The sequence below is a fragment of the Cynoglossus semilaevis genome, chromosome 2 (genome assembly GCF_000523025.1).
Source record: "Cynoglossus semilaevis isolate Cse_v1.0 chromosome 2, Cse_v1.0, whole genome shotgun sequence".
Lineage (NCBI taxonomy): Eukaryota > Metazoa > Chordata > Actinopteri > Pleuronectiformes > Cynoglossidae > Cynoglossus > Cynoglossus semilaevis.
The window spans coordinates 6889530-6907819 of NC_024308.1; the positions used below are offsets into that span (position 1 = coordinate 6889530).

General features: G+C 39.9%; 1 protein-coding gene across 3 annotated transcripts in view; it reads left to right on the forward strand.

Annotated features, from left to right (window-relative positions):
- Positions 1 to 18290, forward strand: part of kank4 (KN motif and ankyrin repeat domains 4) — a 56880-nt gene that overhangs the window by 11533 nt on the left and 27057 nt on the right. The gene's annotated exons all lie outside the window — the stretch shown is intronic.

An 18290-nucleotide genomic window follows, 5' to 3' on the forward strand; every position in this document is an offset into this window, starting at 1 on the left:
TTAAAGCTGAACCATGTGCAGTGTAATGTTTTCACCTATTCCATATCAGCAGTTTTGGTCAACACTGTTTCACGCTGCTGGTTTACAGCCCCAGCACCAGATCCCACTAATTTTGAAGATTTACGACGTGACAATGAAAAGATGCTAAACTAGCCAAAACTATGGTCGTAAAAATATTTGTGTTGTGATGAAGGTCCATTGTTCAGCCTCAGTAAGGAGGCAGACTTGACACAGACTCTGCTGCAAAGGAGGCACAGACATGAGAAGGAAGAGGAGGAGAAACAGGCATCACAGTGACACCATCATGTTAAATTACAGCTCTTCAACGAGCCCATCATTGTAATCAGCAGGGCTGTGTCACTGAAGAGCCTCTTCTGACTGACAGTCACGGACCTCTCTGCTTCTACAGCAGGTTCTCGGTGTGATTTCACAGAAAACATACATTAAACAATCACAACAATTATTTTTATTTTTTATGTGCATTTGCAAAACAAGAAAAGAAAAATACGTGCATTTGCAAAACAAGAAAAGAAAAACTGAGAGGGCGCCAGAGGCTTCCGTCCCAACTTGTTCCCCTGTCGTTCCACATATTTATCATTCATCAGTTCCAACAAATCCAATTCAATCCTCCTACAGAAAACAAATACACTGAAACTTTCTGTTCCTCCGTCTCTAACCCCTGCAGCCCCAGAAGCCGCTGACACCGTGCCTCTATCTCCCTCTTCTCCCCGGTAACTAAATTCCACAGACAGCTTCCCATGTCAGCCAATCAGATAACAGATAGCCCCAGATTTCCAGTCACTATAGCTCGCCTTTAATCCCAGTAAAATACATTTTTGCTACGTAGATAAGATCCTGCAGAATTTTGACTTCATGCGGCATCTGAGAAATGGAAAAACCCCAAACCCAGGAGGGCAAAGAGACACAGAGATGGACTTGGTATTAAAAGAAACAAAAATGAAGGACAGAGGGAAAAGAGGGTGGCCGTGGAGGGAGAATAACAAGGAATGAATAGGAGCAGAGGAGGGGGAGTTAATGGCGAGAGGGTAACAGAAACCCTCTCTTAGCTAATTACTCCAACGTCAGTTTTGAGGAGTAGAGAGATGTTAAAGGAATAAATGTGCCGCAGCAGGAACAACATTTCGTGGCCGTGTTTTTCCCCACTCTCCATCTTTCGGGCCGTGGGCCTCTGAAAGGCACAAGCACCTCGTTTGCATCCGGCAAATGAGATGCAGGAAGTGAAAGAGGAGATGGAGAATCGAAAAGGGCAAGAGATGTGAGGAGGCAAGAGTGACGGGTGAGGGAGGAGGTGAAGTGGAGAGCCGAATTTGCATCTCTGATAAATTTAGCATCTTAAATGAAGGGCTGGGTGGCACTGCAGTACTCAGACCTTTGGAATATGTATTTCAGGGAACCACACTCCTATTTTCTCAGAGTCTCATTGAAAGTCTCATCTGAGCCCAGACGCAGCCTGGGAGTAAATTAGTTTCCTCTCGAATCCCAATCTCGGGTTTTGCTACACGTCACAGTGGAAAGGAATGGCTTTTCCTGTTCCAATTAATCTCTGCTTGGTCAGCTGTCGGTGTGAATTATCTTAACCATCAAGCGTAATAAATGTATCAGACATTGGCGGCGAGGGAGAAGACATACTGACAGCTTGCACTTTCATAGTGCACTCTGGAACAAATAATACAAGCATAATAGAAAGGAGCAATGGCACAATCCTTGAATGCAGAATCAATACTTTGCTCTGTGATGAGATGCAGCCTAGGAAGACTCTGCGGTAAATAATCAGCATTGCACGTGCATTGAAGTTTACTGTCCTTACGTGGGAGTGACGTCTTTATAGTTACAGTTACCGTAATTCATTTACAGAGCTGCAGAAATCAACATGTTTCTCTGTACGGATTTGGAAAAACTACACTTCTCTTGCAATGGATTTTTACTCTAGCACATTTGTGTCGTCATCGTATGTCCCTAATTTATATTCATTGTTTAAAGCATTGGGGGTGAAGTGTCCCACTACTGGGAGACTGCTGCTCTCAGACACCATTAAGTATGGTAATTAGTGATTGTTTACTTTTAAATCCAGTGAAAGCTGAGCCACAACAACACATAATGCCCTCCATGTTGTACAGCAGCCACCAAATCCCAGCAGAATATGCTAAAAACAATCAATAAAAATACTTAAATGGTCAATCGTTCTTTGGGGCACAAGGGCATCAGAGTCTTTGTGGTCATTTCCCCAACTGGTGGCCAAACTGGGTCATTTCTCATGGCAGGACCACAGCGATAGTGACCCATTGACTATTAAATGTGTCGTGATGCCACTGCTGTGCATTGTCTGCAACTGACTAAGCTGCTCTAAATCCATCTGTGAAAAGTGGCACGTTTGGCCAAAACTCAGAGGCCCAGATTTGTTCTTAACCACTTCTGGACAGACTTAGGACAGTCATGCCATCTGTGGTTTCTGCCTTTTTGAGCAATATCCAAATTGTGAAACAAACTCAGTGCCTGGCCAGAATCAAACAGATGGGTTTTTTTAAGTGTCATTTCAGTCCAGTCTTGTCCTGCTCACAAAACCTGTTGTTTTTTAAGTGTCATTTCAGTCTTGTCCTGCTCACAAAACCTGTTTGTTGAAAGGGAAATTTACACACAGGATATTTTGATTATCTCACATGTATGTAAACATACTGTAGGCAGCCTACAGAAGTGTGTTGTTGATTCTTTAGATTTTAGTGAGTTTATATGTATGTAAATTTAGATCTATGTTTTAGAGCCAACAATCAAATTCATTACAAAAACATTTTGAAAATTTTCTTCCTGTAAATTGCTGGAACAGAAAGACTAATATGTTTTATAATAATAATAATAATTATTATTATTATTTTTGTTAATATTATAAGAAGAATGAATGTGTTAAATTTGGCATATTTTTAAGTTTTTTCTTTGCTCTGAAGAGCTTTTCTCTCCTTTGCTATTTTGTACTCGCTCATCTTCTATAATGACACACAAAAGTCACTTCCTTTATTGCTGATACAGTGAACACATGCAAGTAAACACAGACAGGCACGCATGAACGGTTAGGCCTGCATTAAAAATGAAGAATTTCTCCACTTCCTGGCTCGGGGGTTATTTTTATCCCGAATGCTCGTAAACATGTAAAAGCATGTATCATTATGCACCTCTGTCCCTCAGTGACTGTTCCTATCACATGTCCAACCCTCCTTTTCTGTCCCTCTCTGTGATTTATCTCCGTTTCACTTGGTCTCTCTTACTACATTGTTTATATTATATTTATCACATTTTTTTCTGTCCTCGCCAATATATTTCCTGACACAGTGATGGTTAAATATTCCTTAAAAAAAAAGTGACTTGATGAGATGTTAACGCCTCATCTGTCCACTGTGCCATTAAATTGAGAAGAGACATTAGTGTATTCAGAGCTAAAGCACCTCTTTAGGTGTTTTTTTAAATTGCTTATATAATCACAGAACAAATCTTACAGCAGGTCTCGCTCCTGTCTTCATCCCTGACGTAAAAATACCTCAAAACATTGGTGATTTACCTAGATAAACTACCCATTAGGACAGTGAGATTTTGACTAGCAGAAGGACAACAACAACAGAGTATCAGGTCACTGAATGTGCACCTGTTTGAATGACCATTTGAATATCAGTATCGGTGCATCACTACTTGATGCACAGACAGACAATCTTCTACACAGCACTGTTGATCCTAAACGGTGTTTTGTGTTATCAGTCAGCTGACATAACTTTGCGTTAATTTACTATGTCATTTACTATGTAATTTACTATTCTCTTCAGCTCAACTGCACTATAATGTTCAAATCTATTGAGTCCAAGCTATTCCACAATTAGTTTGTCTCATCATTGGGAAAATCCTCTTTAGGACGTGGTGCAATGAGATGAACTGTTGTGGTTTGACACAGTGATGCCGACTCTGTCTCTGAAGCCCGATTGACTCTTGACGTGCAGCTTTGTGAGGTGTTTACCATGGTGTTGAATGGGACGAGTATGAGCTGACAGGCAGAATCAGCCCTCTCTGATGGGATTAGCACAGTGGCAGACAAGGACTAGTGCTTCAGATTGATTAAAGTGTAATCCTGGTGGATAATCATGCCTCCTGATGTGACATACGTGGCCTGCGGCTTTATGTAGCACCACCAACATTTTCATCAAATTCTTTTTTCCCCTTTAGTATTTCTCTCTCTCTTCTTCACATGCCTCGACTCGAGGGTTGGTTCTTGGAAAATGTCAAGAGTAAATAACAGGAGACAGCAGAGATGTTTTTCTGCTTTGATGCTTCACGACTGACCAATGCCGTGGTATAATCTTAAAAAGGTCATAATAGGTTACTTTTATGCAAACTGATATGGCTCTTCGATGTTTGAATGTAACAGACTAAAAAAAAAAACTTTCTGTGCCTTTACCTTTCAATGGTAATGAGCCACTGCATGTCCCGCCCATCTCTTTTGCCTGTGATTGCTGGGATTGGTTCAGGTTTCTCTCCCTCCCACCCTGGAAATGATGATGAGTGGAATAAATATATGAATGAATGAATGAATAAAAACTTCTACTTGGTTGATCTGACACATGAACCAGGTATTCATAATTTTTTCTGTCAACTATCAGATAAATCAGAATGCATTCTGCACCCACTAGTTCACTGTACTGTGTCATCTCAACATATTTTGTAATACATAACAATTCATTCAACACTGTGACTCTAACGTGTTAGACGTTCTTTTCCAAAAAAGAACAAGGCCAAATGTATCAAGGTTAGGAACCAGGTTAGAACTTGTGAATTGGTTCTTTGTGCTCCCTTTTGTAGTGTCACTTTTTAAAAGTCCCTGAACTATTACTGAATGGAGCTCACAGGTGATGAACGTGATTCATCACTCTCAGAGTCTTGCTCTCTATGGGTTGGTTTCTACATTTTCTTTTTACTCCAGCAGCATCAGTTAAAATTCCAATTTTCTTCACGTCATTCTGTTTAAAAGCAGCGTTTCATGGTGATCCACCCAAATTTAATGTTCCTTTTTCAATTTGTCCTGACATACACTGACATCTTGTAAAGTTTAATGTTGAATCCGATCATTACAGCAGATGCTCCATTGATCGGCTGATTACAGAAGGGATATTCATCTGTTTCTTCGTCTTCTCTCACACTGTCCTTCATCAGAAAGTGTAGTCTGCCTGTCTACATGTTAGTGTCTGAGTGTCCTTGGGCAAAACATGTAACCTAAGGTTGCTAATCCTGCAGCTCGTCAATATTGGTGATTGAATTGCTGCGTGGATTGCATTCAGTTGTACCAGCACTATAAAAACTGCTATATGGGAATTCTCAAAAGCACACTTTATTAAGATACCTCCAACTCTGCAATTCAGTTTTCATGTCTGTACTGTAAGATAAAGACATTATTTCTATATAGTCTTAGAGTCACTAATGACATAAAATGAAATAAAAGAACAGTTACTGAAGAAATTGTTGTTTGCAGTAGCACTTTTGTTCCTCAAAATAGTTCAGTTTCTGTAACAGTGTAAGGAAAATATACATTAATTCCTTTGATCGATTTTGTTGGCTTGTATGGGTTAAAATTAGCAATACCACAGTAAGGTGGTAACAGTTACAGAAAGGTTTCCAGTCTTTGTTTCCAGATGTGAGATTAAAGGGAAACATTGTGCATCAGAGGCAACTGTCAGCCAGCAACTGAGGGCAGCTATCAGTGCTTACTCGAGCATTATCAAGATGGGAGAGAAAGTGCTCTGAGCTCTGCAGAGTCTCTGTGTGATAGTCTGGAGTATGGGAACCTGCTCTGCAGCTCCACAGAGGAGCAGGACTATTTATTTTGGGTTTATATAACACTTCCAGGGTCTGGACTTATTCAGTAATGTATTTGTCTTGTTCCGAGAGAGATTAAAATGTGATTACACTGGGTTTGTGGTGAGTTTTGTGCATTAGCTCTGAGAATGGGAATCCGGTTAAATGACTATAGGAAGATGGTCTTTCATTATGTGGGTTGTATGAGAAAGAGGCAGCGGACGAGAGTACAGCAAAGTGGACGCTGGCAAGAACAAACTACTACAAACACGGAACTAATAGGCAGCATGATAGTAAGGGCGCCGAGAGAACAGTAGCTACATGTTCAAATACTGCTGTTCAAAAAGATGTAACTTTGTCTCCTAAAAAAGTTGCAATTGTCTATTTTCTCCATTTTTAATTCTAAAAGCATCTTAAAAATCCAAGTTATTTTCTTTCAAAAAACAGGACACTTAAAACTATTGAATTGTATAATAAAGTTACGAAAAGACCCTGGACTCTAGGTGTCTCTATCAATGAAATGTACAGTGAAAATCCAAAGAGACTAAAGATTGTAATTTACGCCTAAATATCCTGATGTTTTGCTGCATCCAATGATTAATCAGCTAATTCAAGAGCTTCTCCTGTACTGACGAGTTACACAGTTTCTTCAGGACTCCACCAGTTACAGCCACCTTCAAACGTTGACAACATAATAGATAATGCATTTAAATGGCCACCAGTTTTTATTGCCATGCTAAGGTCATGCTAGTATGACCTTGTAACAATTTAATTTAAAAAATGCACTAAAGTATTTTGTCTTGTCTTTTTTTTAGCCATCTGTAGGATCTGATCTCTCAGCCGATTTCTCAACTTGACAGTGGTGAGAATTCTTTTTAGTGCTTCAAACGGAGCAGCGAAAAGATTAAACTTTTTGTCCTTGCCCTTCCTCTCCACGTCACTCACGGGGTGTGACAGTAACGGACTATAAAGTAGCAGATGTCTGTGTCTCATCATCATTGGTGAGAGAACATTCCATGGTTACATTCGAAGGTCTCTCAAGGTGACGTTCTTATTTACACACAGCGCAGGATCCCTTAATTTTATGCTAATCTACGATAGCCTGTGCTACATCCAGCAGACTGAGGAGTGCTGACGTGATTTTGATTGATTTGGGGAAATAATGTCAGCTCTGCAGCAGACTGATGATTCATCACTGTTGTACCCTTTCACGTGCACAATATGAGCTGGGAAGAGCATGAACCCAAACATGACCCTTGGAGTGTTATAGTTCTGTGACTTAGTTAGATCTAATCCACTGACATTGGTCCAATTTCCAGTAAAGGAACAAAGGTACAGATTATCTGGAATAGAAGTCGCTCTGGAGTATAAGTCGCAAGTTTACACTTATTACTCTGTTGGACATAGACAAAAAGAGTCCTACGACACATATGTCAAAAACTGAGATGAGGCAAATGAGAGAATGAATTACAAAGAACACTCTGATACTGATACAAGTATTGTCCAGATGGTTCAGAGCAGGGGTCACCAATGATATTTGTCAGAGGGCCAGATTTGATCTGGACAGACACCTCAGGGGCTGGACACTCATGAAATGATCATTTTGTACAACATTAGTATCTGATGTTTATTTTGTAATGTAGCCGTGGGCCAGACTGGATGGTTCGTGGGCCGAATTCAGCCTACGAGCCACTAGTTGATAATCACTGGTTTGGAGTTCTGCAGTATCAGCTTTTTTCTAGGATCATCAAAGCATTACTGGCACAACTTCAACCTCTGATTATGTCTGTAATCACACAGAAAAACAAACTCTGAATCTCACTGTTTTTCTTCGCCTTTCTTCTTTCTGGCAGTTCAGTGTGTTTTTACGGAGAGGAGCTCCGAGGCTAGTTCCCCTAAAACATGATGTCAAGTGGGGACCCACATTACATTAATTTGTGGGCCCCATGCGGCGCTTAGGCTGCTGGTTTGAAACATCTTCTCCAAACACTCTGAGGAGATGAGTGCAGTGGTAAAGGGAGAAAAATGTATAATATCTGCGGTTTAGAAAAAGCTGAAGGTCTGCTCTAATGAGCACAGCTCTGTGGCACTTTCCTCTGCCGAGAGCAGATAAACTGTGACTTCTCATGAAAAATGCCAGTCTTTGCTCAGTGTGGCTTCAGGGAGCTGGGAGGACAGTTTTCAGTCGACTTTTCATGGTTTTGTACAGACTCACAGACATTATTATTCCAGGATTTCTGTGTCTTTTTTTTAAAATTAAAAGACATAGAAGGAGCTGCGTCTGTAGGTCTTTATGACATGGTTGAAACGTCTCCTTTGTTACATAATAGTTAACACTATAGGGTGTCACTGTTCACTTAGTGGAAATATATTCAGTTTTGTCCATTCTTCTTCTGAACAGATAAAATATGTTGTACATGGGCCAAGTCAAAAACTTCTAAGACAAATAATGAAAAAAGTAAAATGACTTTCAAATCCATTCAAAATGTGTTGTTTTTAAGAGCAACAAAAGCTTGATTAACTAAAGATAACAAGATGATCAAATTAGTTAGATTAGATATTCTTACACCTGTAACATACACCTGTAATTATTGCCATTCTCCTGTTCTTTTTAGCAACATTACATCTTTTTCTTTACCAAGAGGCAGCTATCTAATCCTGTGAATTACTTTTAAAATTTTAAATGATGTACAATGTACATGGCCAAAGCCTTGTACGTTGTAGATTATCAAATTAGTTTGATGTTTTAATGCTGGTTAATCAGATTACAGCTGGTTTAGTGTCCCACTGAGTGATGGTTATAAATATGAGTCACATCAACTGAAGGGAGGATTTTTAAAGATAGTTCATTCACTTCTGTCTTCATGTATATTTATATTATGGCAGACTGGGTTTAAATATAACCACATCAGACTCCCATGCTCCCTCCTCATCCTCTCCCTTTACTCTGACATGTATGAAAAGGAGAACACTCCACATCCCGGCCTTCCCTCCTTCCCTCGGCGTTTCCCAGACAATTAGTTAACTACAAGGAATACAAAGCTGAATTAGAAAGATGGAAAAAGCTGTCGTAGGTTTGTGTCGACAGCGGTGAGGTAGGAAGAGAGAAAGAGCCAGAGCGTGAAGAAGAGACAGGTTAGAAAATCAAGGCCAAGTGTGCTCCCTGCAGGGAATCTAAAATAAGAGAGGCAGGAAATTCTTGGCTTTTTTTTCCCATCGACTGAAGTAAGATATAAAGAAAGAGAATGAGTGTGTTTGTGTGTGTGTGTGTATGTACGTAGGTAGTTTTGACACTTTGAAGAACAGGGGAATCCCTCCTGAGGTGTTCAGCTTTTACAATTGTTTGATTTCCTCTCTTACTCTCTCTCTCTCTCTCTGTGTCATCGTGACAACGTCAAACTAAAAAGACAGACTTCTGTGACCTTATCTCTGCAGAAGGGCTGATCATTTTAACTGTCACTGGTAAATGAGTGCAGCTGTACTGGTCATAAACGGTCGCTGTAAAATAAACCCATCACTGCAGAAGTTACTTTCAATGTCTTCAGTATTTTTACTGAATATATATTTTTTTCACTTTTTAAAAAAACATTTCTATGAAGCAGGTCCAGTTTGGTCTGGTTAAATGCAAAAATGTTGTCAGAGAATGTCACAGCTCACTAACATGCAAAAGGTTTTCTTAAAATGTGGATTTTAATTAAATTTGCCTCTCATGTTCATTGTGATTGCTAATTGTTAATTGTTTCTAAATGCGGTTCCATATAAAGCCAGGCTTATAACTGAGCTCGATCTGTCTTAGAGCGAGATCAAGGGCGATAATCTCCAGGATTATTTTCCAGTTCATTCCTTCCGCTGATCATTTTAGCTGCGTCTTAAACCAAACCTGTGATTCTGTTCACTAAGAACTGAGGCCGTTTTAAATGTGCAGCTCGTTGCCTGTTTGTGTGAGCAGAGTAGATGAAAGCGTGTTTTTGTTTCTCCAAGTGTTTCTGTGTCTCCTGAAATTGTCACTGAATCATCCCTTTTGTCCCTCGGTGAACTGACTGAGGCCCATTTCATCTCAGCAGAGAGCGGTGTCAGTCTATTTAAAGAAGCTGGTAATTTGGGTAGGTTTGTAAACACAATGGCGGTGAAGGAGCTGTCTGTCTTTCTCAGCTGTCTGTTTGCATTGCTGATGCGTTGCGACGAGCCGGCTGACATGGATATGTGTGCAGCTGAAGTGGGAGGATGTGACTGCAGGCTGTGTTTTCCTTTCAATACAGACAGATTTGGAACATGATCAGCATAGAGATCATTTCTTTTAAGGGTTGTTAGTGTTTGCTTGAGCGGTGTGAGCTGCGATTAGCTTTAATATGTTATGAAAAGGGCACGAAAATAGCATTTTTTTTTCTGAAAAATATATTAGAATCAGGCCTGCAGGCTGTATGAATAAGCGTGCTGCACATTCTCCAGCATCATCTTCCAGCTGACCTCACACCTTTGCCCTGGTGCACTTAACTTCCTGCGTGCTGTGATTGTACTGTCAGCTGCATGTGATTAACGTCAGTGCTGTGTGTGTGTACTTGTGTACTGTGGACATCAGTGCTGTGTGTGTGTGTGTACTTGTGTACTGTGGACTGAACTGTTTTTATCCTCACTACTAAACAGGTCCAGAAAGTTCAGGTCATACCTGTTCAAACTTCCTCATATTTCATTTCCATCAGTCTATTTTTCTTTTTTTTCTTTTTTATATTAAAACCCCTGTGTTCTTGTTCCTATTTGGACAAAATAAGCTATAGATGTTCCCACAACTAATGCAAGTAGTGGTGTTCATGTGCATCGGTGCAATCAGCTGCCAGTCCCCCACCAAAACCAATCACAGCCCATTCAGTCTTTTTACCCATGATGCCGTTCTCACAGCTGCCTGCTGCTAGTATGTGAGCATTTGCTGCTTTTAATGGATGAAATCAGGGGTCATGAACCTTTTTGAAACTGAGAGCTACTTCAAGGGTACTTAGTAATACGAAGACACACTTGATACAGTTTGATACAGACTTCCCAAACAAAGTAATAATAATCAAAAAGAAAACTAAAGCTGGTGCATCAAGTTCCGGGACATACAATAGAATCCATTTGAATATCATTGTGTCAGTGTAACTGATCCAAAAAGAACAGTAACTACAATTTTTGACCCTGTTGTTGACTAGTTTTATTTTTAGAACATTCCTATGGCACCTAAGGTAGTCTATGGGGGCTACCAGGTTCCCCCAGGCACCACTAGTTTTAGTATTTTCGCTGGTCCAAGCGAATTGTAACTTAAACTGACCCCATAGCCACAAGAGGGCACTGTCTACAATAATGGCAACTAAAGGCTGCTATTACAAAACTGAAAAATTCCAAACCAAAAATAAAGACTTCCTTAAAGAACTTTTCTACAGAATTTAGAATGACAGATTAGAACATGCAGCCGATAATCTATCCAAAATGAATGCTTGTTCTCAGTCCAGTCACATGACCATTGCAGCAAATAATTCTGCAGCTTTGTCATCATGAGCAGAAATCATGAAAGCCCACTGAGACACATCTTTGTTTGTGTACTTGTGTGGGGTTAGAAAGAGAGTGTGTGTGAGAGAGGAATAGAGAACAGAGGTGACCTTGGCAACCCTTTCTTTCCTTCGCTCTTTTCTCCTCCTAAAGGAGAGAGTGGGAGGCAGTAGGGAAAAGGAGTAGGAGACGGATTTCATTTGATATCTCTCCCCAGCTCAGGGAATACTCCCCCCTTTCTCTCCCAGTCTGCCTATCTGTGTGTGTTTATCTTTGGTTTTAGAGCAGGATAAAACTGCCCTTGGAATTAATGACATGGATATTTTTATATTCATTAACATTAAATTCACACACAATCTACTTTGGGGTTAGGGTTGTTGATTTTTATAGAGATAATTCTTGAACTTTGACCTCTGTGAAACCTCAAATCAGACATCGCTGTGGTTTACAGGGTTTTACTTACAATAACTAATTCAACCTGAGTCACCACAAAATCATTAGTTAGTCCAATCTAAAGGTGAACCCGGGTTTCATTCACTTTCGTCATCTCCTTGCCAGAGCCTCCCTCCCTCGTTTTTCAAATATCTTAAAAAATTCTATCTAGTCTATCTATCGTTGGGTCACCTAGGGATGACTGCAGCAAGACAAATGAATTCACATTTCAGTATTATTTTCCACAGTGGGGAAATTGCAATGATTTGTTATTTTATTTCCTTTGTTCAATCAGCGTGGCAATAGGAATGATAGTTGCACTAACAGCATCTAAATGTTCTTAAGATAATTTGGCTATTATTACAGTTATTATATTATGTTACATGATAATTCGTCTCATTGTGCAGATTAGTTTTGATTACACCTCCCCCAAACCCTCGCCCCTGAAAAAATGCGAACAACAGGCTTGTATTCACTCTATAATGAATGAAATGTGCTCCATTTCATGTTGTGTTTTATGAAGCCAGCTAAATTTATTGGTTCCCATATTACATGGATCCCAACAGGCAAGAGAGACTAGTCAAACCTTTCCCTGAACCTCACCCCCACCTCCCCCTCTAAAGCCTTTTGTGTAAGACTCAGCCGCTGAACAGTGGATAGAGGGAGTTCACCTTCCAACAGAATAACAATTGGTGCAAATTATAGCTTTATGAAATAAACAAATTATATATAGTTCACAAATAAACAAATTATATATATATATATATATATATATATGTATATATATATAATTGAGGTGCATTTCATAAATAAAACAAATTTGTGAATTAGTTTCATTTATATATATACTGTATATATATATCTAGTATGGGGGAGAAAAAGAGAGTGCTGTGTTCTACTCACATAAACAAACAATGACGATGCAAGGAAATAATTCAAAGAATGTAACCACAGTGACAAATATCTGCAGTAAACACAGGTTAAAGTTGTGTCTGTGTAGCAGCAGCCTGATGTTGGACACGTAACATCTTCTGTTTTTAATGCCACTGCTGCGGTTGTGTTGGTATGAACTTGTCCCAGCTGTAAATACTGATTATGAGCACCCACCCTCTCTCACCCCTACCCCCACCCTCTGTTCTTGTTGCTGTGACCTGCACAGAAATTGACCCTGAGACCTGGGCAGCATGAGAACAATTAAACCGGACCTCTCTGTGACACATCAGCTCCAGGTCCCTGAGATGCTGCCTTTGCCTCTTCTCTTACTGTCAAACAAGTCAGGAATAACTCACAATAATTAGACTTACTTCTACTTTTACTTCCCTGTGAAAGGGCAGGAAAGGAAGATGCTCAGTGAGTGATTGTGGGCCAAATGAGATGAGGCGCGATTAAAAAGAAATCAAAGAGTGAACAGAGCAGGAAGAACACAGGACACGGTCTCACCATCTCACACACCGAGCTGACAGTCAGTAGAGTGTGGGTCAAAGGAAATGCTTCTTGTTTAAGTGTCCGCTGACAGAATGAAAAAAGGAGGGAACAGGCCGAATGTTGCTGTTTCTCTGTCTTCACTCATACATATTTCAGCCTCAAGCTGCACCTGTGACACAGCGTCTGACCCATTTAAAGGCCTCGCAGACCCCTGAAGGTGTTTCATTGATTCTGTCTCATTAGACCAGGCTGGAATGTCAGGTCAGCAGAACACACTGCATAAAGAAAATGATAAATGAATGCAGCCCAGTGAAGAAATTAAACATGCTGGAAGTACAGCAAATGTTATGGTGTTTAATAGCAAATAAGTAAAGCTGTAGATATCGATTCTTTTGGTAATCAATTAATTAATCGATTATTTTCTTTCATAAACACTTATTTGATTCAATTAAGGATTATTTAAATGGACAAAAAAATTACATATATACATATATCCTGTAAATATATGTAAATAAAAACACAATGAAGTGTAAGCAAAGATCTAATGTATTTTTCTTATATTGTAAAGTGTCTCGATACATTTATACATTTTCTGACTTTTATTCCCTGTGTCTTCTGTCGCGATCCTACATGATGCAACACAGTGTCTGTGTGGAACACAACAGTGGAACCAATGTTAAGAGGCAGCAATAGGAATAAAAAAAAAAACAACTTTGATTCAGGATTGTGACTCGAAAATCTTCAGTATTTCTAGTTGCTAACTATTCCTGACAACATGCTGGTAAATACGACCCACACACCCACAGGTGTTGATTTTGCAAACAAGTGTGAACGTATGGAGGGAACAATATCTGAAACCCACACACCCACAAATGTGAACGTATGGAGGGAACAATATCTGCAAAAACTGTTAAAACTCCAACTGTGTAGAGTTTCTTTTTGGAAATAGTGACTGTCTTGCTGATACCGTTCTAATCTGGACAGTACAAAAACACCTCTACTGTCATAAATCTTATATTATCTTATTATCAAGACCTGTAGTCAGAAACTGCAGCTAAAGCAAATTTTTACTACATGCAGCCATATGGTTGAAAAACCCTAAAAAAAAAACTGCAAAAGTAAGTGGACTGTACAACCCTTTAAATCAAGTGCAACATCTAATCTTTCCTCTGAAAACGTTTCTCCTTAACATTATCATATTTCATGCTACGTGATGCAGAATAATGTATTTGATCTTCACAGTATTGATTTTTCCCACAGCTAACCTGAAAGAGACCAGCCATGTTAAAAAAAAACATGTGAGGCGCTTAATGAGGTGAGGAAATATTGGGGTCAAAGTCAAGAAAGTCTGTTTCCAAACAGCTCATTAGAAGAGAATGGAGGAGGACGTGGGTTTGTTAATAATCACATTACAATGCAGCAGTGCTGCAGTGCTGCCTGTTAAATCTCTGAAGGGCTGCTTGTACAAACCCATTTGCATTTTCAGGAGTCACAGTCTCCACAACATATCCACCAAAATGATTTAACTTATCTTCAACCAGTGCCGCATTTAATCAGAGATTTAAAAATGCAGCAACTGCAAAATGAAACCACAATAAGTCACGTCTGCTCACAAACAAAATGTCTGGACTCAAATTTAGTAAATGAAACTCCAGCAGGTAAAAAAAATGGGCTCAAAATGGAAATTCAAATCAGCAGGATGTTTCTGCACAGTCACAATTCAGGATGCTAATTTCTAGCCCTAGACTTGAGAAGTCCAGCGTTTTAAAAAAGTACATTTTGCCAAGTAAATCATTAATCATATTTACCTCTCAATTCTCCTGTATTCATTCTGCTTAGTACTGTAGTACTAAAGCCAATGTACTTCCTTACCCACAAAGCCTTATGTATAAGTGTGTAGACGTTTCCACCACTGCTGTGTATCACCTACAACTACATGAAACAAACAAATGATCTCACACCGCTACGGAAACAGAAAGCCATTGTTCTCTCCAGTGAGAGCTGTTTGCTTTGGCATCTTAAAACAGGGAGGGGTCCCTGCCCGTTTCCACACAAACACACCTTTCCTCTAATATCATTTACTTTGTACCCCCTCTGTGTGTGTGTTTAAAATGGGATAAAGATTTTACAGTCTAGTTTTTTTTTCCCGCTTAAATCGTTATTTCAGAGATGGATTGTTTTACTACAGTGACAGAATGAGGTGAGTTATACTGAGATGGGATTCTGACAGACAGCTGCAGGTAGACCCACAGGACACATTGTTGGGATGGTTGTGAGTTTGGTGAGATTTTGAGGATTCCGCCTGAATGGGAGGAATGTTGAAGTCAGTATGTCACCATCATCAGATGAGCCTGCCCTAGATTTTCAACTATACTCTGGGCTTTGATACGGCCACTGTTTTCTGGTTGTTTCTTTTTTTTTTCTTTAATTTTGCATGTACCTTTTTTTAAACCAGTACATGACTTTTTCAATATTCCCAGATAATCTCTGCGGGGGAAAATGACAATGGAGTAAACAGGAAAATCCAATGAGCTGGATTTTGGAGCAGAACTGAATAAGGGTTTTTCAGGAGCCAGAGAAAATGCTTACTGTGCAAGATGAAAAGCACTTATAAAAGGGATTTGGTTAATTTAAAGGATTGCATTGACGTGATCAGACTGACAAACGTGGAAGAAAGGGCCAATTTCTCACTGGAATAAATGAAAAAAAAGTGAAGAGTCCAAAATTCCCCTTTAGATATAGAAAATACAAAACATCCCATTCTGACACCTTGGCTAATGATGTCCCAGCTGCCAGTGAGACGGGGGGAAATTAAAAGCCCTCTTGTCAAAATGATTTCAATCTGCACACTGTGAGCATGTCAGACATTCAACATCTCCTCATCTCCACCTTGTCCCCTCGTCATTCCGCCTTCATTCCCCTCCATAAAACTCACTTGTTTCAGACATTTTTTTCTCTATATTTAAATATAAATATATATGACTTTTTCCAGTCTTTCTACATTTCTTGCTGCTGCTCGCCGTACGGTCACTGCCTGCAGCAGCCGGCAGTATTTAGTGTTTTTATTTCAGTGCGGCAAGGCAGATAATAAAAGTAGAGAAGAAAACTGCAGGTGGTGAGGGACGGCCCTGGAAGAAATGAAAGTCTTCTGCCCTTTCTCTCTAATAGCTCTGTGCAGCTGTTGCTCTTCAAAAGATAGAGACAAAGTTTCCCCTTGTTGCTGTACTTCATATAACAGATTAGTTTGACGCTGTCGCTTCAACGATAAGGAGCCGCCGAAAATGTCAGAAAAGATAAAACAGTGAGCGTGACACACGGCAGAGGATAATTCAAACTGGAATCTTTGAGTTAAAAAACCACCTGCTCCGTCTGTCAAATTCTACAAGTAGTTATGGAATACAAATTGTGTTTTGTTTTTGATAAGGCTTCATAGAACATGATCTTTAACTCTACTAGACAGAAAGAGGTTTCAGAAACACAACCATGTTAGTGCACAGCAGCCACCGCACTGGTCCACAGGAAAACCAAGTTAAACTGGGTAAATGACAAGAAAATTCAACAACAACAGTTGAACTTTTAAAACTACAGTTCTTCTACTGCTTAATAATTTTCGAGGTCTCAGAGAAGCCGGACCCAATCCCAGCAGTCAGAGGGTGAGGGCTGGTTACACCTTGGACAGTTCTCCTGTCCATCACCAAAGAACAATCACACTCAGACTACGCTCCATTTTCAATGGTGGTTTACCAAATCCTGCATGTTTTTGAACTGTGTGAAGGAACTCGAGTACCCAGAGAAAATTAACACACTGGGAGACCATCCAAACTCCAGAGAGAAAGACCATCAGTGCCAGGAAACTCATGATCTTGCTGCAAGGCTGTTGTTTTCCAAAGTGGACCCCCTCAAGGGGAATAAAAAAAAAACAGCAATTACAGTATGTTAAAAAAGGAACAGTGTGTTATCATGGGGGGCTGACAATAATCCTGCCTACAAGAGGGGGCGCTGCAAAAACATTTGCTCTAAGGCAAATATTCTATTTCATTGTTCGGCCCCATTGACAAACTGAATCATTCTTAATATTTTACAGAGGTTTATGGTCTGTTTCCCTGTAATTGTGTCTGTAATGTATCGCAAAGTCGACCAGTGTTGATCTCTACTACGAGGCTAATGCACCTTGTCTCTGCCTATATCATTGCATTTGTTTACATGCACAAATTGAGACTCCCTCCTGTTAGTCTGCAGTGGGAGAGACACAGTGTTTAGGCTCGGGTGATTTTAGGGCTGATTGTGAGTCAGGAATAAACCAGCTCTGATAGGCCTGCACGACAGAAATACGAGATGTGTTTATAGAAAAGCAGTAAAAGCACAGATAAATTATATCAGGTACATAAATAATGTCTCACTACATTCTTCCATTTCACTGCTTGGCTGCTGCGGTTTCTTGGCTTTAGTGATTATTACTGACATTAGAGGCCCGTCTGCAGTGTTTGCAGCACAGGAAGAGACTGTCTGTGGGAAAGAACGGTCCACAGCTAAAATCGGCTTATTGCCTCAACCAGACTTGATGATAAAACTGTCTCTGTTTTGCATTTTGTGTTTGTCATTAGTCTCATTTTAGAACCCTAACCTGATGTCTTTGTCCATCTGCCTCCATGTTTGTTGAATTTGGACCTCAGCAGAGTTTGTCGTCACCTTAGAAAGACAGAGTAGGAGAGAGAGAGTCACCAGGCTATAAATAAAAACCCGAGGCCCATTCAAAACAACAGAAAGGCAGTAGGATAGTGTGCTGCTCTGCCCTGCGTTTATAGACTTATTCTAAAATCAATGAAAGGTGATGATATGCTGATAGAGTTCAGAGACATGGCATCACAGGTGATGGAGATGCTCGTGCCTAAAGATTACATGGATTGTGTTTTTGACGGCTGCTGCACATCTTTTTTTTCCACAAAGTTCACTGAACCATTACAGAATACATTGGCTGCCGCACATCTTTTTTCAAGTTCACTGAAGTTCACTGAACCATTACAGAATACATTGATTTTTGTTTTTTATGGTTTATTGACCCAAATAAA